We start from the raw sequence: 26,726 nt of genomic DNA on the forward strand, positions 1-26,726 counted from the left end.
CTGCACCACCAGGGAAGCCCCAGAGGGGACACTTTTAGATGACAACATTATCATTCTGGCAGCGGTGAGGCAATCGAAAACTAGTCCTACAGCAAAACCCAAAGACTGAAATCAACATGAAATAGAACTTCCAGAGTGTAAGGAATGTCCTCCAGTATCAATACAAACATTCAACAAAGGTCGGTCTGAGGTCTTTTATATTAAAAATGAGAAAAACTTGGCCCAGTTGGTTGCTTGGGGGAGGGAAGAGGGATAAGAAAAATTCATACTAATCTACTTTTCAGTTTTTGAAACTGTAAAACCTTTATGTAACTATCACAATATAGCAAAGCTAATTAACTCTATCTCATTCGCTGTATCCCATGTGTCACATTCCTACCATCTTCAGATGATTGCCAAAGAGCATTTCCTGTTTTTGTGCATTAGCAAACTTCCTTTTGCCTCATCCTGTGAAGCCAGTCCCCCAGAGGCTTTCTGCTGGTCGAGTGGCTATGATGACTTGATCAGAGGTATTATTTTGAGTGCTGGGTGTGTAAAATGCTTTACATACAAAACTCTATGGGAACCCTCCTACACGGCTGGTGGGAATATAAATTGGTGAAAGCACTATGGAGAACAGTATGGAGTTTCCTTAAAAAACTAAAAATAGAGCTACCACATGATCCAGCAATCCTACTCCTGGGCACATATCCAGAAAAGATAAAAAGTAATTCAAAAAAATACATGTACCCCAGTGTTCACAGCAGCATTATTTACAATAGCCAAGATATAGAAACAACCTAAATGTCTACTGACAGATGAAAGGATAAAGAAGATGTGGTATATATACAATGGAATATTACTCCGCCATAAAAAAGAATGAAATAATGCTATTTGCAGCAACATGGATGGACCTAGAGATTATCATGCTAAGTGAAGTCAGTCAGACAGAGAAAGACAGACAAATATATGATATTTATATGTGGAATTTTAAAAAATGATACAAATGAACTCATTTACAAAACATAAATAGATTCACAGACATGGAAAACAAATATGTGGTTACCAAAGGGGAAAGATGGGAGGGATAAATTAGAAATGTGGGATTAACAGATACATACTACTCACAACACTGTAAAGCAATTATACTCCAGTAAAGATGTAAAAATAAAGATACACACTACCATATATAGATAAACAACAAGAACCTATTGTATAGTCCAGGGAACTATATTCAATATCTTGTAATAACTTATAATGGAAAAGAATCTGAAAAAGAATATATATATACGTACACACACACATACATATACACACAACGGAATCACTTTGCTATACACTGGAAACATTGTAAATCAACTATACATCAATTAAAAAAAATAAAACAACTCTGTGAGGTGGGTACTGATATTTCCATCTCACAAATGAGAAAACAAAGACCCAGAGGCTATCAGCTTGGCCTTGGTGGGTGGTGTGGCTATGAAGGTAGGACTGGTGTTTAAATCCTGAGAGGAATTCTAGCCCTATGGTCCTCTATGCTACCTCCTTCTTCTCTGAGGCCCTGTAGAGCGATCTGCACGTGCCCAAATTCTGCCCATCATTTGCAGAAGGCCACGAGGTGAAAGGGAGACCTCCAAGGGGAGAGTGAAAATTCAGGGGAAGAATTACTAGGAGTCAGGTGCATCCTGCTTTCTCCACTCCCCTTCTTTGTTTGTTCTTTCCATCAGTCCTTATTTTTTTTATTTTTTATTTTTTTGTGGTACGCGGGCCTCTCACTGTTGTGGCCTCTCCCGTTGCGGAGCACAGGCTCTGGACGCGCAGGCTCAGCGGCCATGGCTCACGGGCCCAGCCGCTCCGCGGCATGTGGGATCTTCCCGGACCGGGGCACGAACCCGTGTCCCCTGCATCGGCAGGCGACTCTCAACCACTGCACCACTAGGGAAGCCCCTTATTCATTTTTAAATGAGCTGTAACCCATGCTGAGTACCTCTGCGGGTGCTACTGATCAACTGTAATTACCATCTTTGGTAAAGTAAGGAGAAACAGGAATACTTTTCCTTTAAGTTTTATTGCTATACGTTTTCTTTTAGATAAAGTCAGATGGACTGTGCATGTAGGAGCCCCTCAAATACAGGCCATGGCTTCAAGGTGAATCTGTAGACCACTGTTTGCCCTTAGATTTCAGACAAATGAAAAGCCACTTGAAATGAGGACGGGTTTTAGAAAGAATGTCAGTAGAGCAGAGGCAAACATCCATCTTTGGATTCCTCAGCTAACATTTTCAGGCACCGGCTCAGATGATCTTTAATGATGGTAACAGTTAACATTTATTAACTGCCAACTAAATGCCGAGTACTTTGCGTCCATTGTCTTTTTAAATTCTTATCCCAAACCATTGTGTTACCCTCATTTTACAGATGGGGAAACTGAGGTTGAGAGAGTGAAAGTTCCTTGTCCAAGATCTTACAGCTGATAGAGGCAGAATTCAAATCCATGTCTGATGGTTCAAGAGCACACGTCCAAACACTGCTTCTATCCAACTGCATGTGCCAACGTAAGTAGGGTTGGAGGGATGCGACACAGCCATCGGCTTGGCTAAGGGATGTCTTCCTGAGCGCTGTATGACCAAGTGCAGGCCAGTTCTTGCCTCTCCATGCTCCAGAAAGGTTCTGACCAGAAAATATTCAAGGACCAAAGAGGTCAATTCTATCTTTGAGAAAGAAGGGAATTCTCTTCTCCCTTCTGAAAGATCTGTAGACGTACATTCGCTCATCCTCCCTAGTATGGGCTGAACTGGGTCCCCCGCCAACCTCAATTCATATGTTGAAACCCTAATCCTCTTAAAGAAAAAAATGATTCATGATACTTGTTCAAGGTGGTGAGGGCAACTTTATGCAACGAGGGGTTTGCAGTGGGGGAAAGAGATCAGCCCCGAAATAAATATAACAAGGACAAGTGGAGATTTATAGACAAGGAAGAGGGTAGGGAGGTGAGGGCAGGGGTGTGTGGAGGAGTGTCAGCAGATAGAAGATTACTAAAAGGTTATGGGGATTTTTGGTAGACCCACTCAACAGGAATCTTGCCAAAGACAGGACTGGTGCTAAGGTAGCCAGGGTTGGCGATGAGGAAACTGATCAGCTATCCAGGGTGACAGATTTTTGTTAAATTGACCCAGCAGGATTCTTGCTAAAATTATACTAAGTAGGCCAAGGACAAAACCCAGGGTCAGGCTTCCCTGGTGGTGCAGTGGTTGAGAGTCCGCCTGCCAATGCAGGGGACACAGGTTCGTGCCCCGGTCCGGGAAGGTCCCACATGCCGCAGAGCAGCTAGGCCCGTGAGCCATGGCCGCTGAGCCTGCACGTCCGGAGCCTGTGCTCTGCAACGGAAGAGGCCGTAACAGTGAGAGGCCCGCGTACCGCAAAAAAAAAACAAAAAACAAAAAACCCAGGGTCAGGGCTTTGAGAGCTTAGAGCAGCCTGACTAAAGTTTGGTTAAGGAGTCATTGTCAATGACCAATACCTCAGAATATGAGTGTATTTGGAGATTGGGCCTTTAAAGAGGTAATTAAAATTAAATGAGGTCATTATGAATGGGCCCTCATCCACACGACTGTTTTTGGAGACAGAACCTTCAAAGAGGTGATTAAGTCAAAATGAGGCCCTTAGGGTGGACCCTAACACAATCTGACTGATGTCCTTATAAGAAGAGGAAATTTGGACTTGCAAAGAGACACCAGGGATGCACATGCACAAAGAAAAGATCATGTGAGGACATAGCAAGAAGGTGGCCATCTACAAGCCAAAGAGAGAGGCCTCAGAATGAAAGCAACCCTGCTCTCACCTTGATCCTGAACTTCCTGCTTTCAGAACTGTGAGAAATAAATTTCTCTTGTTGAAGCCACTTAGTCTGTGACATTTTGTTATGGCAGTGAAAACGAGCATGCCCCTGTGGGGTCCTCTCGGGTACAAAAACCCCTCTGTGTCCCCCATTCCTTTGTGTAGAAAAAGGCTTTAGTCTCCCAGGCCTGCCTTGAGGTCAAAGGGAAGATTCAAGCAGTTACTACTGATAATTAGGGAAGAGAGGAAATGCAGAAACAAAGGAAAACTAGTCAAGAAACAATAGTGCAGTGAAAAAGCAGAGTCCTAATTCCTCCTCAAGGGATATACCTAACAATCTGTTGCATAAATTCAAGTTTTTCTGTAGGAACCAAGACCCCCACCCAGGTAGAGGATGGTGACTGCGTGTTGAGCACAAGCATTTAGACCCCAGACTGGTTGAAACCAGAAGGTTGATGATTGAGATCCTGAAACATCACCCTGTTACCTCACCACCAACCAATCAGAAGAAAGTCCTGCATCCTTCAGCCCTTACCCCAATGTTGCCTTTAAAAACCCTTCCCTGAAAGCTACTGGAGGGTTCTGGTCTTTGGAGCATGAGCTGCCCATTCTCCTTGCTCAGCCCTTGCAATAAACCTTTCTCTGCTCCAAACTCTGATGCTTTGTTTCGTTTGGCTTTACTGTGTATCGGCACACGAATTTGGGTTCAACAGCAGCCCTAGCAAAGGAATACACCCTCTGAAAGTCAATCTTAATGAGCATCTTTAAGTAGAAGAGAGAATAATTGCTTAAGAAGAAAAACACTGCAAAATATTCTGTTTTTAGATGTAATCACTTAGATCTAAAAGACCTTTAAAAGTAAGAAGAATGAACTCCATTTGACCAAGTTTCTTCAGAGTGGTGTCTGCCACTGAGCCCCTGATCCTGTTGCTTTTGGGGGTTATTAAGTCCTTCATCTAATGAGACCTTTCCCTATTGCTGGGCCAGGTGAACCACAAGAAAGACAAATCTATATCAAAACCCATTGAACTATATTATATAAATAGCTTTTGGGAAAAAGAACAAAACACACCCTCTTATTTCCAAATGATTGCTTCCGGAGCATTTCCTTCATAAACTGTCATCAAATATCCAACCATGAAACGAAACTATTAAATTACATTAATTTCAAACTAGAGAAACACAGGAAGTCAAGTGCTCTGGGTTGTAATCTCGGATTCATCATTAATTGTAGAAGTAACTAGTAACTAGTAACGAGATGAGTCACATTTCTTCTCTGTGTCAATTCCAAATCTAGACAATAAGACTACTAATGCATTTCCTAACTAATATTTGGTAAGTGATTAAAGTGATGAAAATAGTTGTGAAATATTTGGAAGAAAAATGGGCTAGGCAAGTATAAGGCAATATCCTATGTAGCATTTTTCTTACTGGCTTAGTTAATTTCTATAAAAAATAAACTTTGGAAATAAATTCATCTAGACGTATCCTCAAGAGAATCTTATAAAATATATACTAATTAGAGGTGGTCCTTTTTTTAACCTATTACATTAAATAAATTATGTGACCTCTTACTGAAGTAACATATTACTATATAAATTAATGATCAAAACGTTACACAAACCCAGAAGTTTTTCATATACCGCTTGGGCTGCTGGTCCACAGTTTTCTCAAATGTGTAAACTCTCTTCCAAATTTCGGAGTGGCTACACTGAAAACTTTCTATGTTAAAGACTACCAAGGCAAACTTTGCCACTCTTACTCATAACAACACCCTTCCCACCACATTAAGCTTGTCTTCCCATAGCCCCGACAGTGTCTGAGCCTCCATGTTCTCTGTAAGAAACTCAGCCTCTTGTGGAATTCAGTGATCAGGTGCATGGAAACTGTACCCAAAATTATATGCCAAATTTTGACCTTGTTGAAGCTTTGAAACAAAGTGTCTGTCTGTGTGTCTGTGTGTGTGTGCTTGTGTGTGTGTGTTTCACCTTCTGCCCTGCACTCATACTGTCTTAGGTTTTGTTCCCTGAGACAAGAATGTGAGGTGAAGTAGTTCATCCAGGAGATGGTTTCAGGAAGTGGGGGAACCAGGAAGTGAGATGGAGGAGGGAAGGAAGCTGATAAAAGGTATGTCATCAAGCAGGTGAGAAATGTGGGCAACTGTGGCTCATCCCCTCTGGGGACCTCTGGGGGGGGGCAGTGTAGAGCACACCCCAAAAGCTGGAGCATTCATCCACAATCTCCCACCAGGGAGCAGTTCATCAATGCCATCAGCATGAGTCTTATTTTCTGTTCTTCTTTCTCCTTCAGTCTTCTCATCCATTCTCTCACCAAAGCCGGTGAGTTCTTATCCCTCTACCGTGTCTCAGCTACACACGTCCTTTCCCCCCCGCAACCACATCCACAATCATGAGTCCAATGGGCAGAGCTCTGTGAATCCTCCGTGCTGGCAGCCCTGTCTCCAGTCCCACCCTGGCCCCATCTTGGCTGTGTACTACCATTCAAACGCCACTGACAGAAGGTTATTTCTCTCTTTTGCTCAGCACTGCTGTATGTTACATTAAAGCCAAAAGATTTGGCCCAATCTTTCCTTTTTACCCAAACTTAACCCCAGATACGTAAACCTGCTTGATGCTTTTTGTGGCATCTGTACCATCTTGCTGGCCCCTGGCCCCTTCTGGCCATACCATGCCATTCTCCCTGGGTTCTCTCCAAGTCAGCCATATTTGCCTTCTATGAGTTCTTGAATTTGTCAAGTCCCTTCCACCTCAGGGCTTTTGCACGTGCTGTTCCCCTCCTTTGTCTGTAATATTTCTCTCTGTTCTTCGCTTACCAACTCCTCTTCCTCCCTCAGTTGGAATGGCATTTAGTTCAGCCCTTTCTAACTGATTTCCCCTTACCCAGCCTCCATTCCCTGTACCCTGACAGGTCAGGTGCCCTGTTACATATTCTTCTAGCCTGTTTTTCTCCTTCATACCACTTCTCATGACTGCAGGTAATTTATTGATTAATTGCATTAACTGATTAATTCCATTTTAAATTTCTGCTTCTCCCAGCAGACTGTAAGTTACATGAGTGACTATACTACTCACCTGTGTATCCCTAACACCTAGCATGACGCTTAGCATACTACCAGCGCTCAATACATATAAAAGAATGAATATATACAACTTACACTCTCCAGCTCTGAAGGCTTTGATTTCTCCTCCCATGATGGCTTCCATCCTCTTCATTTAGATGAAATACTTCGTAAACAACTGTGCTCAACAAACATTGTGGCTGGATCCCCGGACAAGCAATTTGAGAGGGCTCTGTGTAAATATAAAGAGAAAAATGCTACAAAATCATTATCATTCTTTGTCTATAACCAAAACATCACATTGTGTGTCATTTGCGAATTATATGTAATGAAACAGTAAGATTTTCAGGGATTTGATAACAATGCTGGCAGTAGGAGACTATAGAAAATAAAATGATTCTGTGAACTTGTTTTTTTTTTTAAATTACTGCTAGATCTTTTCTTTTTCTTTTTTTACATTTATTTCTTTATTTTTATTTATTTTTCGCTGCTTTGGGTCTTCATTGCATTGTGCGGGCTGCTCATTGAGGTGGCTTCTCTTGTTGTGGAGCATGGGCTCTAGGCGTGCGGGCTTCAGTAGTTGTGGCTCACGGGCTCTAGAGCTCAGGCTCAGTAGTTGTGGCGCACAGGCTTAGTTGCTCCGCAGCATGTGGGATCTTCCCGGACCAGGGCTCGAACCTGTGTCCCCTGCATTGGCAGGCGGATTCCTAAGGGAAGTCCCATCTGTGAACTTGTTAAAGCTTGTGGTTACTCGCAAATTTAAGGGGAAATGCATGCAGCACTAACAGAAGTCAGACAGTGACTTAATGCTTTGGAAATTTATGGGACAGGTGTGACAGCCTATTGTGTCTCAGAATAAGGAATTTCAGCAAAGCCATAAAGTATACAGATGAGAAGAGAATTTGATTTCACTTAATTTTATTTGATAGAACTTAACACTTGAACAAGTGCTGTTGCTACACAATAGGAGCTTAAAAATTCTCCTTTCTCCCTAATGGGGCCCAAAGAGAAATGTATCCATTTGTTCCATCATAAATGTTCAACTTCAGATTTGGGGGATAATAAAAGCTCTGGCCTTGCTATTTAATTATTTAGTTGACTGCTAGAAAGATTTATCTACCCAAATGGGCTTATAACTCAGAAATGTTAATACATGTGTATTTAAAAAGATAGTCATGCAATTCCAAGACAAACTAGTGTCAATCTAGATTTTTATTATGACTTTGGCAATTATATAAAAAGCTGTAAAAAATTTGGCAAATTCGCTTTTTACTTGGTATTCTCAAATACGCTTTCTGAGACAAACACTATGTTCTTGGAACTTCTACACTGAACACTGAGAGTGAATCATTGCAAAAAGGGTGACAATGAGACACTTATAAAGATATTTTTCTACTCGGCGATTATGTTTTTAAGAAGAGTTTAATGTATATTTCATAGTAGACCTACTTTAAAATATGTACACATCACTAAAGGGAAAACCTTAATAAAAGCAAGCACTGTATTATCAATTTCTGGTAAAACTTTAAAATGTCATTAATTATAGATGGAGCACTTTTCCTGCAATATATTCCTGTTTGTTTGACACCTGGCAGGGCCAGCACCAATTTATTCACTTTCTCTGTTACACGACATTCAGTCCCTGGGGCCATTGTTTCTGAGGGAAACTGAGCAATATAACTAGAAGCCTACATAAATGATTCAAACTAGAACACTCTAGAACATGCCACTCAATGGGAGAGGCTGATCGTCTAAGCCAACTTGATGGCTGAAGCTGCTGTGGTGTCAGAAGGAAGGGATCCATTTACCAGATCCTTCAGATTGCCTAAGTTCTTTCTGCAGCTGCAGAGCCCTGTCATCTTCCCTTGTCTGCAGGAAGTATTTGCAATACTTTATCGTGATGAAGCGTTTCCTGAAAACACACACATGCACGCGCACGCGCACACAGTATAATGGCTGCTTATCTTTGGCGCCTCCCGCTCAGTGGCGGCCTCCTCTTGTGTTTCAATAACCCCTTTATTATTTTAGAGGCAGCACATTTACATTTATAAAAAATTACAAAACACAGACAATCAAGCAAACAAAACTTCACCTTCCTGTCACCCAGAATCACCACGTCTTACCTTTCTGTGCATATGCTTCTGGACCTTTATATGTTTGCATGTATATTTGTATCTATATATACACACACATCTATGCGTATTTTTCTTTCCCAGGGGGAGATTATATTCTACATACTGTTCTAACACTTAGCCTTTTTTGGTCAACGAATCTTGACCTTTCCGCTTCAGTACATATTCTCTATGTCACGGAAGAGCCAAACCATATTCAAATTTCCCCACTTAAGCTCAAACAATTCTTACAACTGTTTAGTCCTATCCAGGAATCCTAGGAAGAAAGCTCTCTGGCTGCTACAGCCCTTATTTCTCTTCTGTCTGTCAGGATCCCCTTTTCATGACACTGGCTTTTTGAAGACATCGGGCCAGTTTTCCTGTGGAATGTCTCCCCTTCTAGATTTCTCTGATTGCTTCCTTGTTGTACCATGGAGCCGACTCCTATACCCCTCCATCTCCTACAGAATGCAAGTTAGATCTAAAGGACGGCTGGATTCATATTTTGTCTAGAAAACACCATAGGGGATTCTGTATCTAGAACTGCACTGTCCAATGTGGTAGCTTCCAGCCATATATGTAGTCATTTACGCTTTAGCTTCAATTAATTAAAACTGAAAATTAAGTTCCTCAGTTGCACTGCCCTTTGGACAGTGCAGATATGGAAAACTTCCGTCATTGTGGAAAGTTCTACCAGACTTGCTAGCTAGAGATTGAGTCTGTTTCTTCACTGCTTGAGTCTGGGCTTGGGTCAATCAGATACTAGTAAACATGACGCAAACAGAGGCTTGGAGATTGTTTGCGTACCAGTGGTTGCCCCCTTTGGCTGCTGAACCCTTGAGACTGCCATGTAGAGAAGCTTGGACTGTTCTACTGCAGGATAAGTTACCCTACAGACAGTGACTAGGGCTCTTCCAGCTGAGGTTCCAGAGATGTGGATAAAGCCATCCTAGGCCTTCTTGAGAGACAGTACAGAGGGAGACCTCAGCCATCCAGCCATCCCTGTCAACTGCCTGACATATGAGTGAGGCCACCTGAGACCCATCAGCCCCAAGTGAGCCATCAGCTGAATACAGAGACCAGTAGAGCTGCTCCAGACATAAGAACCAACAAGCTGACTCGTAGAGTAATGAAGAATAATACATGATTATTATTTTTAGCCACTAGATTTTTAAATTTTTTTAGCCACTCACCTAATATATAAATCTTGCCTAAATCCATAATTTCATTAGGTTTTGTAAAATTATGTTTTCAACTTCTATCATTCCTTCTGCATTTATTAACTGGCATTCTTTTGTAAAGTACAGCTTCTCTTCATCAGTTGGGCTAATTGTTTATTCTGTCACACAATTTCTCCTGGAAAGGCAGGATAAATATTTAGTTTTTTCCTTTAATTATCAATTAAAAAGTAAGGAGTTGTTTAATGGCCATCTCATGCTACGCTTTCCTGGCTTTCTCTTTTTTGAGTGCCATTATGAAGTCATGAGTTTTATATATCAAACACATTTTATCTATATCTATAATCATTATTCTTTTTGATGCCCCAATTGTCCCAACTTTGGCCACTGGGAGCCCTTTCAGACCACCTTCTATGTCATTTTGATACAAGTCTATTAACCTTAGAAAGCTTCCTTTCCTTCTGTCAGAATAAGCTATCTCAAGTTCATCCTGCATCTTCCCTGCCCCAGACCGTATCTCTTAAGAGTCCTGGGGATGTACTGACGTGCACAATCTGGGTGACAATCGATCCTGAGGTGACAATGCTTGCACCATTCCATTTATAGAGATGTGATTTGAGCGTACACGTCCTCTTCCCTTTCTCCGACCCCTACTTTTGTTCTTTGTTCTCAAATCTGCTCACAGCACTTCTCACTCAAGATGCAACCCTCTTCTGCGTTCGACCATCTGGCGGATTTGCAGCTTATAACACGTTTCAGAATCTCCCTTCCTTCCTGTTGCACCAGTGTTGATTTCACACCAGTTTTGCTACCTCTTGGTTTGGGGTTTTCTCAGCCTCTTAGTATTGCCGAAGATGTTGTAAATGAGTTTTGATTTTTGTTATCCCTGATGCTCTCCTTGCTTTTCAGAAAATGAAGTAGAAAGATTATACACTGGGCTGCCTTCAATCCCTATACTCAATCCTCAATCCAAACAAGGGTTGGGCAAGTGATCCAGGTCAGGTTCATCAGAAGGTTCATCTTCCTGATTATGGTTTTGGGTCAGGAAAGGACACTGACCCAACTCTATCTAATCAAAAGCCATCTGGGACTTATGCTGGAATGATTGGGCTAGAGGGGCTGAATGAATAAAAGGCTGGAATTGCTAGAAGCTACTGGCTCTCTCATGGAGAGAAGCTGGCTGAGACTGATGCCATCATGGAGGAGAGAATTGAAAGGTAGAAAGAGACAGACATCTGAGGGCCGCATTTGGGCTCCTGGGTCCAGCCTTACCTGGAACCAGACCAAACCTAGGTTTTTTCACTTACATAATTTTTAGAAGGTCCTTTTAAAGAAATGAAACAATGAAGATGAAGCGGTTATGCTAGTGAGTGGCACACAAGAAGTCCCAATATATGCTATCATTATTATTTTTGAAAACTTATCTAAGTTAGGTTTCTACCATTTGCAAGTGCAATATTAACAACAAAAAAATAATACCAAAGATTTTTGAGAACTGTGCTAGGCACTTTACAAATTACTTCACTAAATCCTCACTTCAGGCCTTGAGATAAGTATTCTTACTCCCATTTTAAAGACTTAAAAAGGAGCTATGGCTTCAATGAGCCTAAGTAAGCTGGTCAGAGAGCTAGTGAGTGGTAGTGCTGGAATGTCAACCTTAGCAGTTTGAGTCTAGAATCCAAGCTCGAAACGGCTTAAAAATTCTTGGCGATTTAAATATAATTAAAAGTAATAGGCACTTAATCGAAAGCAGCCGGAAGATCACCTGTAACATTGTGCTTAGTCAAGAAATATGTCTGTGTATTTGGAATCTACGCTTTGTTAACGGCTCATGAACTTAGAAGCTGTGCTCATATTCTCCCAATAACGCACCATAATGACTTCACACCAGATTTTATAATCGAATGCTCAATTTCACTTTGCAGAATTCTTCGTGTTAATTTCTTTGAAAACTGCCAGTTGCAATAATTAGCAGAGTAGCTGAACGATTGAACCTATGAGATAAGGAAAACCAGATTTCCAGGAAAGTGCCTTGTTGGTTGAGGGGGAATTCTGTTCATCTTTCTCTCGCTCCCGACACAGTGAAATTTCCCCTCCCAGACAAATATATAAACAGCATGTTTCAAAATATGCACTCTTTACATTTAATTAAAATGATTCCATTAAAGTGTTATAAATTGAATTCAATTACTACCCATTTTTCTTTTTAAATATGCTTAATAATAAGTAAGTTTAACCAAAGTGATGTTATTGTTATAGATTCATTTTCACCCCATTCCTTCACAGCACCTTTGTCATGATCATCTCATTAACAGGCACTAATGCTTTTCTACATCCTTGCTAAAGAAAGAAAAAGGAAAGAAAATGAAAATACTCTATCCCATCAACATCTAATTGGAACTTCTCTGGGGAAAGGCATTTTAAAACGAAGTATAAATATGTTGCTTTGATAATGATAATTCTCTTTAGTTTATAGCCAGCCTGCCTATGGGAAATTAGTCATGGAGACACCAAAACAGCAGAAAGATTCTAATTTACTTCTGTACATTTTCAGCCAGTACGCAATAATACTATGGGTTAGGCACAATTTTTACCCATTTTACAAATAAGGACTCACAGGCTTAGAGAGGTTAAGTAAGTTGACAAGTACACAGGAAATGAAAGGATATAAACCTGGATGAGGCCAACATTTACCCTTGTAACTTCCAATTTTTTCTCTTTTAATAAGAATTCACTGAAAATTTGGGAATTATAGAAATACTCCACAGAGGAGAACTCACATCTGCTCCAAGAGTAGTTACTTCCAGTGTCTGTAGTCCTGAACTCATTCCGAAGATGAGTTAAGTGGTTAAGAACTTATCTTAAATGCTTCCCAGGAGACCGTCTATAAGTCAGGGATCAACTGAAGCCCCCCACCAAGGAATCAACGTCTCCCTGAAGGGGGAGAAAAGTTTTCCCTAGCTGAGTATAGTTCCCGGGGTACCTGTGAGGTCCCGAGGGTGACCAACAGTGGTAACATCCATTTGCTTAAAGGGAAGCCCAGCACCTCACTACCTCACCCAACATACAGTATGGTTCCACCCAAATGGCCAGGACCCGACCATTACAGTGAACCAGCCCCAGTTCCCCAGCTGGGGCTGCTCGCTCTGTGTGTGAAGCCATCACTCAGTGGGGAGGTCTCTACCATGCCCGATCTAGTCTTTCTTCTAACCTGATGTGAAGGAAATCTGCCTTGGCCAACACTCACAATCTCTTAAGAAACATGTAAATAGCTCTGGTAAATTTTTCAGATGTAGGATAGCTTCTGTCTAGCTTTCAGAGAAAGAAATTTTCTCACCCCGTTCTGACACACTCTCACTTTATAGGACTAAACAGAACACAGACCGGCTGCAATGTCTGCCTGTGGGTGACTTCCCAGATTTAGATATTGACTCACAAGTCTCAACTAGCACTGCCCACCAGAGGGAATCTCCTATAACAAAGGCTGACTTTGCTCCCAAGATAATCTCTACCCTAGAGAGCAAACATTTTGACATCTTAAAAGTGACAGTTTTTTTTTTTAAGTTAAGTTTATTATGTATTTACTTATGTTTGGCTGTATTGGCTCTTCAGTTGCCACGCACGGGCTTTCTCTAGCTGTGGCGAGTGGGAGCTACTCTTCGTTGCGGTGCGCGGGTTTCTCATCGCGGTGGCTTCTCTTGTTGCGGAGCACGGGCTCTAGGCACGTGGGATTCAGTAGGTGTGGCACGCGGGCTCAGTAGCTGTGGCTCGCGGGCTCTAGAGTGCAGGCTCAGCAGTTGTGGCGCACGGGCTTAGTTGCTCTGCGGCACGTAGGATCTTCCCGGACCAGGGCTCGAACCCGTGTCCCCTGCATTGGCAGGCGGATTCCTAACCACTGCGCCACCAGGGAAGTCCCAAACTGACAGTTTTTAACTTAAAAAAAGAAAAAGCTTAACCTCTGCCTCTGCCAGCTCTTAGAACTCCATTCCATATGGAACACACAGCCACACAGATGCTTGGTGTCAGGCAAGGCAAAGTGGCAAAGCCCCAAAGGCTGTGACTGCCACATATGGACCATCTTATACAAATGCAAAGTTAATTCCAAATACTTCGTGATTTCATGCTGGGGTTCATGAGCACCTTAGGCGGCAATGAATCCAGTTTTCACCCAGGGTAGGGTATAAGAGAGACCTACATGGAGACCCACATGGCGTCCACTTTCCAGAAGTGGTCAGCAGTCCCATGGCTGAAAGTAGTTCCCCTGATCTTCTGTGGCACTTGTCTGAAATCCCAAGGTCACTGCCACCTTCCACCTCATCTTAGTTTGGAGGTAGTATATAGTAAGACTACAGGGAGCAGACTTAGCGTGGACCTACTCCATCATACTTCAGCCCAGGAGAGCAAGGAAGGTAGTCTTGGGAGGAAGCATTCCACCAATGACTAGCCAAGCAGCATCCAGGAGGGGCCCACAGAGTACGAGGCACCAGGTTGAGGGCCGGGAAAGAGAGCTGAGATACAGAATTCTTGCTTCTGAAAGCTCACAGCCTGCTGGAGAAATCAAGGGGGAATCTTGGTTGTGGGGTAAGCAGGGCGGATGTTTATGATATGACTTGGAAGTGTGGCAAGACTCCCCTTGCCGAACAGCCCCTCCTTATCTGACTCTGGGGCTTGGAACCTCTCAGACTCTGGGGCTGGATCAAGCTGTATCTGAAGCAGTCCTTGGCCCCTTAAAGCCCAGCAACTTGATTCTTAAGTGAAAACAGTCACTTCTCACTCTATTTTCAGGTTAATCCTGAATGAAAGGCAGGATCCCTTAAAGCCAACCACCGATGGTTCAAAATTCATTATTTTTTTTAGTTAAAAAAGAGTCTGGACAGTGAGAAGAGCGTGGACCCCAAAGCAGATACAACCTACACATTTTGGGGGCCCCCAGTCTTGTGGGCAACACAGATAGTTAAACCAGTGACTGCAGCGCAGTGTGTTGACTATTTGGAGAGACTACACACAGCTCGGGAAGTGCACGGCAGGGGGACTGAACCTAATGTGGGGGTAGATCTGAGCTGAGACCCGAAGGATGAATAAAGCCCCTCAGGGAAGAGGGGGGCTCCATGTCACAATGGCTAGAATGGTGGGATCTAGGATCTGCCTAGGGTTCAAATCCTAGGCAAGTCGATTAACCCGTCTCAGCCTCAGTTTCCACATTTTAAAAATGGGAATAGGAATAATAATTCTTACCTCATAAGTAACTGTCCTCAGAGGTAAAGATTAAGTAGGATATATATAAAGTTCATTAGCAGAGTAACTGACACATAAGAAGGCTTCATAAGGAGAATAATTTTTAATGATGCGAGTAAGAAATATTTCTCAACATTAAAGAAATGGCAAATGTGACAGCCTAGAGCTAAAGGAGAGCAAAAATGAAGCTGAGGGGGGCTTCCCTGGTGGCGCAGAGTCCGCCTGCCGATGCAGGGGACGCGGGTTCGTGTCCCAGTCCGGGAAGATCCCACATGCCGCAGAGCGGCTGGGCCCATGAGCCATGGCCGCTGAGCCTGCGCGTCCGGAGCCTGTGCTCCGCAGCGGGAGAGGCCACAGCAGTGAGAGGCCCGCGTACCGCAAAAAAAAAAAAAGAAGCTGAGGAATTGGTAAGAAATTTATTAGAGCTAGATCCACCTAAGAAGTAGAGTGTCCAGAATTCCTTTTGGGTAAGCAGTGACCAGAGAGATCACCGATACCACTAGTCCAACCCGGAAGGGGGGCCTTTCTATTGATCTCTGAGATTCTGACTCATATGAAGGTGTCCACCTCATGACTGGCCTCCCTCTGAGACTTCCCTCTCAGTCACTGGTCACAAGTTCTTACTGTCGTGTCTTGGTAGCCCAGTTCTCTCTGAGGCTTGTTGTGTGTTAGAAGTCATTTGGTTGCAAGTGACAGAAATACACACACACACACACACACACACACACACACACACACACACACACTTGCGAGGGGAGGACATTACTGGCTCACATAACTGAGAGATCTAGGCACAGTGATGGCTGGATGCAGGTCTTCAAACATGGTTGCTGGTAATCTTTCTCCATTCTCATTGTTCTGCTTTCCTTTATCCTGGCTTCATTCCAAGTCATTATCTTCTCTATGGTAACAAGCGAATTGTTGAACTAATCAGTATAGTCCATGGGTAGAAAACACTCATTGGCCAGGACTAAGTCATACGCCCACCCCTGGAGCCAAAGGTCAAGGTCAGCTCCACCCAAATCCTAGGGGAGAGATGGTTCCTGGACCCGTCCTTTGCCTATCGGCTCTCAGATTTCTGCTCTGCATCGCAGAGAATGCCATCTCCTTGATGTCTTTGCCTGCTGGTTCCCAGGTAGATTCTGCCAATTGGAGGCACTGACAGAAGATTAAAGGACAGGAAGTAAAAGAGGCCGAAGTATTTATCCTTCTCTCACTCTGCTTCAGGGGGTGTCAAGGACAGTAGCTGCGTCTCTCTGGGGCCCCTCCTTTTACGGTCCCAGCTCCTGCAGCTCAGACCCACCATATCTGTAGCTCACACCACATGGCCCTGGACTCCAGCAACACCGCCCTCCTCCCTTTTCTCCTTAAGCGTCATAGAGACTGTCTGCTGTTCTAACCACTGGGAAGCCCCACCATGTGACCCCCCATGTGACCCCTCACCCTTCGGTACTAGGTGGAGATGCCCTCACATTGTGTTTGGGGTTTTCCTCCCAGTACCTGACAGCTGTCGAGCACAGCCTGACTAACTCCAGTAAACCCTGAGTTATACAAGAGGATTAAAGTTCTCTCTGCAGAAACCAACTGTGGCACAAAACAATCACCCTGATCGCAAGAAACATGGCAGAGAATTCTCTGCGAAGGGCACGAACACCGTGCCAGACCCTCGCTTTGCATTCCAGTGAGTGGAATCCAAACGGGATGAGGAAATAATCACGGGGCTACGACGCTGCCTAATTAAAGCTAAATTTAGCCAACTCTGGTTTTTCAGAGCTGTCGTGAAATCCATTTCAATTCAGACGATAATCGTGGCAAACCAGGATAATGAGGAAAGGGATTTAATTAGAAAGGTGGAGTGGCATCAATATAATAATTAAGATAAAAAACACCACACATCTACACGAGGGCCAAACGAAACGGGCAGCTCTGGGTTGACATTTTCAGTGATTTCACTGTGGCTTTGTGGCTTTCTAACTTTAAAAAAAAAAAGGGGGCTTCCCTGGTGGCACAGTGGTTGGGTCTGCCTGCCGATGCAGGGGACACGGGTTCGTGCCCCGGTCCGGGAAGATCCCACATGCCGTGGAGCGGCTGAGCCCGTGAGCCACGGCCGCTGAGCCTGTGCTCCGCAACGGGAGAGGCCACAACAGTGAGGGGCCCGCGTACCACAAATAAAAAAAAAAAAAAAAAGAAAGCAAGTGATATTGTGATTCTTTCACCATTTCCAGGGGCACCCAGTAAACCTGGTGCCTCATGGCAACATGGTCGGGGGGGGGATGGTGGAGGACCTCCTCCAGGTGCTGGAGGTCTTTAATCACAAGGCAGGGCAGATGCCAGCTCTGTCCTTCGTGACAACTCCATCGCCGGCCCTGGAGTGACACCACAGACCTGGCTCCAAATCAGATTGCAGGGAAAGGGCAGTGAGGCTCCTCCGGAGCTGGAAGGCTGCACCAAGTAGGGGCTTTGGACTCAGGCTGCCTTTCCGCTACGAGGCTTTGCTTTCTCTTCAATTAATATATGTCACTGAGAAATAATCGGGAAATGTCTGTGAAGCTTCCAGTCTCATGAAACGGAAACAGAGGGGAATGGAGGTGATGGGGGAGGAAGAGGTTGATAAAGGAAATACTCTTTACAGCCAAGATTCCAACACACGCACACACGTGCACACATACACGTAATAAGAAGGCTTCAGCTGTTTTATGCCTTTTTCCAGCCCTTACAGGCAGGAAAAGGACATAAAAATCTAAAGACTGATTATGTGGCTACTGACCTGCCATCTCATTCCAGAGACAACTTAGTGAGCAAGCCATTCAATTTCTCTTAGAATTCCCCAATATTCAATTTGTTATCTCATAGGTATCTGGCACTTTAATTGTCTTATTTTATCAGCGGTGCCAATACTAAAAACTAGGTATCATCATCCCCAATCTACAGATTAAGGAACCAAGACTCCGAGAAGCTGAGTAAGTTGCCCCCATGTCACAGAACAGTAAGTGCACGTTTGGGATTCAGTCTCTCAACTGGCAGACTACAGTGCAACACTACCTCCTAGCTCCTGCACGCAGCTAAGGGCCAAAATGTCTCCATGTGCTACACAGCCTGATTATGAGATACCCATTGTGAAGATTTTTAAAATATGGCTTTAAAAATGCAAACAACAGATCTTCCTTGACTTATGATGGCATTACATCTCGATAAACCCATCCTAAGTTGAAAATATCTTAAGTCGAAGATGCATTTAATACACTTAATTTACCAAACACCATAGCTTAGCCTTGTCTACCTTAAACGTGCTCAGAAGGGTCACACGAACCTGCAGGTGGGCAAAACCTTCTAACACAAAACCTGTTCTACAATACAGGGTTGAATATCTCATGTAGTTTATCGAACACGGTACTGAAAGTGAAAAACATAACGACTGCCTCGGTACAGCATGGTTGTAAGTACTTGGGTTGTTTGCCCTGCTGATCACGTGGCTGACTGGGAGCTGCGGCCCCCGCCTCTGCCCAGAATCACCAGACAGTATTGTACCACATACCTCTAGCCCAGGGAAAGATCAAAATTCAGAATTCAAAATTCGAAGTATGGTTTCAACCAAATGCACGTCACTTTCACACCATCGTCACGTTGAAAAATCCTAAGTCAAACCATTGTAAGTCAGGGACCATCTGTATTAAGATTCAGCTTTAAAGACAAAATCCAAGTAATGGACAAAAGAGACTTTCTCAACCAGCCCTGAGTCTTATGATAGTTACTCTAAAAGTAGCATAAATAGAATGTTCTCTTGGAGGGTAATAATGCCACACACTACGTGAACCCAAGGTTTTTTTTTTTTAATACACCCAGGAATTAGATCCACTGAGAAAATAAATTAGCATATATATGTATATTTATAATCAACTTTATATGAAGGTAAGAATATTCACAGTCTTTGCCTTTGTCTGACCTCCAAAGAGAATCTGCTCTGCTAATTCTGACACCCTCTTCCCCCATTCTGCCCAGGTTCTATGGCATTGATTCTCAAAGTGTGGGCCAGAGAGAAAGACTGTATGGACAGAAGAGGTGTGAGAAATGCATCAAATAATATATCTCTCTCACCATACCTTTATGAGTCAATCTGACAGTCAAGTAATTTAAAGGGCTATCTACCAAAAAATAATGCAGCCCAGGAAAGATATTACTAAATACCAGAGGGAGAAAATGATTTTATCCCTTCAGTGCTGTGGTCAATGCTATTTTCTAAGACTGGTTGTAACAATCTCTCCCTTCCTACTCGTAGTATGACTCTGGCACTCCCCTCACTGATACAGATGGGTTCAAATTTCCTCCTGTTGAGTTTGGGCAGGCTTGTGATCACCGTGAAGGTGACTTCCAAGGCTTGGCCATAAAAGGCAATACAGTTTCTACCTGTTTGACTTGGAGCACTTGTTCCTGGAACCCAGCCACCATGCTGTGAGGAAGCCCAAGCAGCCACATGAAGAGGCCAAGTGTAGATGTACTAGTCAGCAATTTCCCTGAAGTCTCTGCAAATGTCAGCACTGACTGTCAGATAAGCAAGTGAGTGAGCCTTCAGATGATGCCACACCCCACCCACAGAGTCACCTCCCACCTTCGAGTCTTCCCAGCTCGGTTCCAAACATTATGGTGTAGAGACAAGCTGACCCCTCTGTGCTCCCTTTCAAATTCCTGACCCACAAAATCATAAGCGTAATAAAATGGTTGCTATGTTATGCTATAAGTTTGTGGAAATTTGCTACACAGTAATAGCAAGGAGAATAAACACCCTTTCTCCCTTTCTTCCTTCCTTCTCATCTTTTAAGACACAAGTACTGTCTTCTTTGTGACTCTAGCCCTGTGCACTAATAACAGTTTATATCCACCTCTATTAAAGCAAGTATCATTTTAATCCACCAGTGATTACACTTCTGCCTGCCTGCCATCAGCTTGTGGGCTTTCCAAGGACGGGGACTTTTGCTTATTGATTTCCATTCCCCCAAAGCATTTGCTGTGTGAATGAATAAATGAATGAATGACTGAAATCACCTAGAAACCATCACACTTTCGACCTCAATCTCATCTTCCCAAACACAGAGAAAACTTGATAAGTTTTTTTTTTTTTTTTTTTTTTTGTGGTACGCGGGCCTCTCACTGTTGTGGCCTCTCCCGTTGCGGAGCACAGGCTCCGGACGCGCAGGCTCAGCGGCCATGGCTCACGGACCCAGCCGCTCCGCGGCATGTGGGATCTTCCCGGACCGGGGCACGAACCCGCATCCCCTGCATCGGCAGGCGGACTCTCAACCACTGTGCCACCAGGGAAGCCCAAACTTGATAAGTTTTAAAGCTACTGTGTTTGTGAAGACTCATTACTTATGAATCGATACACATGCAATCAATACACCTTCTTACTCTGTGTAAAGAGGCTAAGCTGAAAATCTAGGAATTGAACCCAAGAATATTCACAGGTCTGGTGGCAGATGCTGGCTGTGCCCCTCCCATGTCCCTGTGAATTGCTGGGGTCTCCCAAGCACATCCCTACTATGTCCCGTTACAGGTACCTACAACTTCCCCTAAAGGCTTGCTCTCAGCTCCCAAGCAGCACAGGCCAGAAGTGCTGGGGAATTAAAACCATAGAAACAGCCCTTAGCAATGATGGATGTGAGGTGGAGGATGAATGTCCCCCACTTCCTCACTTCTTGGCTGGGTAATTCTGGGGCTCTTTCTACATCTGTCCACCAGAATATCCCAGCAGGAATGAGCCCAAGGGGCTCTATATGAAAAACTTCTCAAGAACTCATCCTTCTTTTCCCACTTTTATTCCCCCAATCTCTTGCTAATACTCTTGGGATAACCTTTGAAATAAGCCATTGGTACTCAAATTCTCTACCCAGGGTCTGCTTCTGGGAAAAACTCAAAATGAGCGGTACCCTAAAAACACAGAACAGATACTACTGACAAAAACAGTAACAAGGAGAGGATACAGATGGATAAAATTCACCCCGCGAGTTACGATTCCTTCCAATGGGTTTTGACAAATGACTCCAATACAAATTGCCAGGGCTGTTGATTAAAGATAATCAACTCAAGATCCAGGCCACAATAAAGTATGGTCCATTTATACGTTAGTGAGGACACTTTTGGCTGCAAGGGACAGAAAACTAACACAGAGTGGCTTGAGAAAAATAGAAATTAACGGGTTTGTGTAACTGAAGTCCTACAAGAAGCAGAAGGTCTCCAGGCAGTGGTGGACGCGTATCAATATTATCAAAAACCTGTTTACCTCCGTTGTTCAGCTATGCTTTTCTCTTGACTGTTGTTACTATTCAGTAAGCTCTTTGAAAGCAATGGGAAGATGCACCTTCAGATTTATATCCCCCTCACGGAGTTAACATCAGCAGAAAGAGACATGCTCTTTCCCAAGATTTCCATGCAAAATCTTGGGCTTGGCTTTCGTTCCTGAAGTGACAACTACAGTCAGGGAATACAGAATATGCACACTGTACAGCCTGGAAATGCGTCAGCAGTGGTTCCCTGAAGGAACTTCAGGGTTAGAAGCACAAGGGATATTACCCAGAGGAGCCCAACAGATACCCATGACAACATTAAAACAGAACTGTTATTTCAAGCCAAAACAGACAAGCCAAAACAAAGACACTGAAACTTTCAGTTACTCAAGGAGTAAACACTCCACCTTTTGGGAAAGCCAGTTTCTCTAGCTTTCTTCTCTTCTCTTCTCTCCACAGGGGCTCACCTGTGAATTACTCATTCCTGGAGCTGGTTCTAAACAACATACACAGCCTTTAGAACTGAGTACCGAATAGACTATGCCCAACTTCCTGGCAGGGCCCTGGGTGGTGAAGATCCGGAACAGATCTAAACAGCACCACACAGGATTTGAAAACTGAACTGACCCTGAAACCACAGACCACAGAAAGCTGGTTAGAAATTGAGCACTGAACCCCGCTTGGGCTAATTAACCACTAAAACAAAAATATCAATGTTCTCCACAGGATTTCAGTAAGACTCAGAGTCTCATAATGTAATATTTAAAATGTCCAGGATAGAAATCAAAATTATTCAGCACGTGAAGAACCAGGGAAATCTCAGCTCACATAGGAAAAGATGCCAACGCTGAGATAACACAGATATTGCAATTACCTGACAAAGGCTTTAAAGCAGCTATTAAAGAAATACTCCAATAAGAAATCTGGAAGACTCCTGACATAAATGGAAAAATAGAAAGTCTCAGCAAAGGAAAAGAAGATATAAAGAATCAAATAAACATTTCAGAACAGAAAAAAATACAATAACCAAAATGAAAACCTCACTGGATGGGCTCATCAGCAGAATGGAGATGAAAGGGGAAAGAGTCAGTGAACTTGAAGAGGAAAGAGTCAGTGAACTTGAAGATAGATTAATAGGAAGAACACAACCTGAGCAACACAGAAAAGGAAGAGTAAAAGATCCTTCAAGATCTGGGAGACAATACCAGAAGGTTTAACATTTCTATCTTGGAGTTTGAGAAGGGGTAGAGAAAAGCACAGAAAACATATTTGAAGAGATAACAATTTGAGAACCTCCCAAATTTGGCAAAAGGCATAAACCTGAAGAGTCAAGAAGCTTAGCAAGTCCCAGATAATAAAAACCTAAAGAGGGCTTCCCTGGTGGCGCAGTGGTTGAGAGTCCGCCTGCAGATGTAGGGGACGCGGGTTCATGCCCCGGTCCGGGAAGATCCCACATGCCACGGAGCGGCTGGGCCCGTGAGCCATGGCCACTGAGCCTGTGCGTCCGGAGCCTGTGCTCCGCAACGGGAGAGGCCACAACAGTGAGAAGCCTGCGTACCGCAAAAAAAAAAAAAAAAAAAAAGAAAAAAAAACTAAAGAAGTCCATGTCCAATAACATAATAATAAAACTGCTGAAAACTAAAGAAAAAGAAAAAAAATCTTGAAAGCACCTAGGAACAATCGACACATTATTTACAGGAGGACAACAACTGAAGTAACTGCAGATTTCTCATGAGAAACCACAGAGTCTGATATGAAGTATAGCCATACACTTAAAGTGTAGGAAGAAAACAGTGTCAAGCCAGAATTCTAGTCTAATGAAAATATCCTTCAGGAATGAGTTGAAGTAAGGACATTCTCAGGTGAAGGAAAATTAAGAGAATTACCAACAGACCTGCTCTAAAAGAATTTCCAAAGATGTTCTCCAGGCAGAGGGAAATGATACCAGAAGGAAACTCAGAATGTCAAGTATGAGGAAAGAGAAACCAAAGTGGCAAATTTCTAAGTAAATATAATAGGCTACTCTTCTCCTACTGAGGTTTTTAAAATATGATTGATGGTTGAAAGCAAAAATTGGAACACTGTCTGGAGTTTTCACTGTCGATGTACAAAAAAACCTGGTACATCTACTGGTAAGGTTTCAATATTCAACCTGAAATGCTAAAATATTTAAAAGTGAAATATTATGTAAATTGTAATCCCTACAGCAATTGCTAAAAATACTATATAAAGAGATCTAGACACAAAAACAGAATATATACATACAAAGTATGCTCTCAGACCACAATGGAGTTAAATTAGAAATCAGTAACAGAGAAGTAGCTGAAAAATCTCAGAAGAACAGAATAGGTAAATAAAAATGGGAATACTAAAAAATATGTTCAAATAACCCCCCAGAAAGGTAGGAAAGGGGAAACAGGAATGAAAATAGAGGAAACAAACAGAAAGCAAATAAAATAGTTGACTAAATTCAAGCATATCAAAAACTGCATTAAAATATACATGATTCAAACACACCAATTTTCAAAGATAGAGATTATCAGAATGGATTAAAAAACATGACCCAACTGTATGCTGCTTATATGAACCTCATCTTAAATACAGTGATACAAGTAGGTTAAAGTAAAAAAGATGAAAAAGATATACCATGTAAAAACTAAAGAAAAGTAACCTTGAGCGGCCACAGTAATGCCAGATAAAGTACACATCGAAGCAAAGGAAATTACCAAGGATAAAAAGGGATATTACATACGGTAAAAAGATTAATACAACAAGAAGAAATAACAATGATAAATGTGTATACATCTAACATAGAGTTTTAAAAACACATAAAGCAAAAACTGAGAGAACTAAAAACAGATACATCCAAAATTATAGCTTGAAAATTCAACACTCTTCTCTCAGTAATTGATAGACTAGTAGACAGAAAAAAAGAATTTAAAAGACTAAACAATATCATCGGAAAACTGGATTTAATGCCCCAAATTGGAAACATCCAAATGTTCTTCAACGGGTGAACAAACAAACAAACTGGGTTCCATCCATACAAGGGAATTATGCTCAACACTAAGAAATGGACTGTGGATACAGGCGACAGCTTGGATGAATCTCAAAGGTATTATTAGGCTGAGTGAAAGGAGCCAGTCACGAAAGGTGATACACTGTTTGAATCCACTTATGGGACTTTCCAGGAAAGACCAAAACTTGGGGGTAGAAAATAGATCTGTGGTTGCCGGAGATTAGGGTTGTAGGAGAGGGTGTATTCTGATGGTAGCTGTGGTTTACAGGAATCTATACAAGGGTCAAAGTTCACTGAAATGTACAGATATGCAAAAGGTCAGTTTTACTGTGTTCATTTAAAAAGTAAAATTTTAAGAAATTCTGAAAACGAGTTAAAATGTTTTCAATGAGCCAACCCAACATAATAAGAAGAAGGCAGTTACTCAGATGTACTGTTTTGTAGGTAAAGATGACAAGGAGGAAAAAAAAAAAAAACACCTAAAAAAGAAAAGTAAGTTTTGGCTTGAGCAGTGATTCTCAAAGTTAAGTCTCTATAAGAATCATCTGGAGGATTTGTCAACATTGTTTATTCTGGACCTTGCCTCGTCCCCATCTCTGAGAAATACTTGGCTGGACCAGAAAAGGTACGAGTCGCGAAGTTACCTCTGCCTGCTTTAAAACGTCAGATGAAGAGCAAACTGGACTTGCTCTAGTAACTCAGAACAGATGTTTCTGGATTCAGTTAAGTAATTAGGACAAAATTTTCCTTCCGAGAGTTTACATTTGCAGTGCTTAGGCTTGTAAATTGAGACACATAAATAAACCCTCCTCCTACCATCAGAACTAAAGCTTTTTTCCCCTCTTCTTAGATTGAAGCCATTCACATGAGATTCTCTCGAGTTTTCCTATACAGTCACCAAAGAGCCTGAGCCTTAAAAAATGAACCCTCCATGAAACGACTTCCTGCAAGTTTTTGGTGGAACATGAAGACTTTTGTTTGTTTGCCTGTTTTTGGCAGGGAGAGGAGATGCAAATGCATAAAAGCAACCAAACGGGGCGTTTGGGATTCTGGGAAATAAAGTCAAAAACACGACTAAAAAGGTCCCTCTCTCTTTCCTCTAGTTGTAGTTGTAGTTTGCCTCAGCATCACACCTTGGGTGGGAAGAAAAGATCCTCTGTTTTCATTCCCTCAGCAAGGGAGCTAGATACAGACAGGAAGGGAGGAATCGCAGGCCTGTTCTCTCTCAGCCGGCAACCTAGAGAACGGGTCCAGGCCAGCAAGACTGTTACTGAAAGTGATGCTCAAAAGTACAAAACAGGAATGTCCACTTTGGAAGGCAAAGTTTGGTAGTTTCTTACAAAACTCGCCACACGATCTAGCAATTGCATTCCTTGGTATTTACCCAAGAAGTTGATAAGTTATGTCCACACAAAAGCATGCACACAAATGTTTACACCAGCTTTATTCACAATTGCCAAAACTCTGAAGCAACCAAAGCGCCCTTCAATAGGTGAATGGATAAACAAATTGTGGTATATCCATTCAACAGAATATTATTCAGTGACAAAAGTAATGAACTCTCAAGCGTTGAGAAGACATAGGGGAGCCTTAAATGCTTACTGCTAAGGAAAGAAGCCAACCTGAAAAGGCTACATACTCTGTGATTCCAACTATAGAACATTCTGGAAAAGACAAAACTATGGAGACAGAAAAAAGATGAGTGATTACCAGGGGTTCAGGGAGTTGGGGGAGGTGGGGGAGGGATGAGTAGATAGAGCATCGAGGATTTTTTAGGGCAGTAAAACTATTCTGTATGATTCCATAATGTTGGATACACGTCTTAGAACACATGACACCAAGAGAGAACTCTAATGGAAACTCTGGACTTTTGATAGGTTTTGATAGGTTTATCAATAAACTATGGATAGGTTAATAATAACCTGTCAATATCGGCCCATCCATGGTAACAACTGTATCACACTAACACAAGATATTAATAATAGGGGAAAATGGAGGAGGGGGCAGGGGT

The sequence above is a fragment of the Delphinus delphis genome, chromosome 10, assembly GCF_949987515.2.
Source record: "Delphinus delphis chromosome 10, mDelDel1.2, whole genome shotgun sequence".
NCBI lineage: Eukaryota > Metazoa > Chordata > Mammalia > Artiodactyla > Delphinidae > Delphinus > Delphinus delphis.